Raw genomic sequence first — 1,346 nt, forward strand, 5'->3', positions numbered from 1 at the left:
AAACTGTAAAGTGCAGCTTAATGATTAGACTTTTATCCCCACAATAAAAACACAGATCTGACTTTTCTCAAGCTAATTTTTATTCGCTTTTCTCGTGTTAATGTGTTCCAAGTGGAAAAGGTTGGAAACCACAAATACAATGTTCAAGAGCCACATGTTTCTCCGGAGCTGCAGGTTGCTGACCCCTGACCCAGAAGGACAAGAGCATGCTGGTGCATGGGAACACCACCACCTCCAAGTTCCCCTCCTAGTCCCAAACCTTCCTGATTTGGAAATATATCACCGTTCCTTCACTGTCACTGGGTCAAAATCCTGGAACTCCGTCCCTAACAGCATTGTGGGTGTACCTTCACTGCACAGACTGAAACTGTTCAAGAAGAGGGGTCAGCACTTTGTGAAGGGAATTTATGGACAGACAATAAATTCTGGCTTTGCCAGCACTTCCATCCTGCGCATGAATAAAAAAAAGTATTGATCCTGACAACTGCCTGGTCTGTGCAGCTCAGTGGACCAGCAGACTGTACAGTTGCCTGCAGAGCATTTTCATAGTGTGATAGCCCAGATAATAATTGAAGACAGAATTGTTGGTGTTTGGAGGAAGAGTGTGGTGTGTATTTGAGGTGTGAATGTGCTTCGAGGATTTGTAGTTGAGTTGTAATTTGTGTTTGTATTTGAAAGTAGGAACTGTGCATGGGATGTTGTGTGAAGTGAAAAGAGGGGTAAAAGGGAGAGGATTTGTGTGGAAAGTGGAGGTGGTATTGTTCAGTGAGTGTGAAGATGGCACAGAGCTTGGTTGAAAGACGACTTCAGATTGTGAGAGTGGAAAGCAAATAAGAAAGGAGGTGAAATATGTTACAAAGTTAGGAGGAAAGGAGAATGGTTGAAAGGGCATTTATTGCACCCCAGATGGGACTTGAACCCATAATCCCTGGCTTAGGAGGCCAGTGCCTTATCCATTAGGCCACTGGGGCTGTTGATGTTGAAGTTGTAAGTTGTCCCTTTGACACTCTTTCTAAGCAGTGCCAAATTTGAAGCCTTTATTTTCACACACAACCACAATGTATTGATGCCAAAGGTTCCAGCAATGACATGACAGGATGTGACTTGCTGTTGTCTGTCAACAATTAGTACAGTTGATTAATGGACAAAATGTTGATTGGATGTGAAAAGCAAGTGTCTTTCCAGAGCTTTCTTTCCTTACCCTGGCTCCAAGTTTCAGTCATTTCTCAGACAGCACTCAAACTGAAGCTACTTTAATCTTTGTGTGTTTCTTAATGATGACAAAGAGCAGATATTCACTGAATGAAAATTAATCTCATCCCAGATGGGATTTAACCTCACAAATA

At 42.4% G+C, this 1,346-nt stretch overlaps 1 non-coding gene across 1 annotated transcript; it reads right to left on the reverse strand.

Annotated features, from left to right (window-relative positions):
- Positions 1–898: 898 nt before the first annotated feature.
- trnar-ccu (transfer RNA arginine (anticodon CCU)) lies at positions 899–971 on the reverse strand. Its single transcript has one exon. It is a non-coding gene; the product is annotated as a tRNA-Arg (tRNA).
- Between the last annotated feature and the right edge of the window lie 375 nt (positions 972–1,346).

The sequence above is a fragment of the Heterodontus francisci genome, chromosome 10 (assembly GCF_036365525.1).
Source record: "Heterodontus francisci isolate sHetFra1 chromosome 10, sHetFra1.hap1, whole genome shotgun sequence".
Classification (NCBI taxonomy): domain Eukaryota; kingdom Metazoa; phylum Chordata; class Chondrichthyes; order Heterodontiformes; family Heterodontidae; genus Heterodontus; species Heterodontus francisci.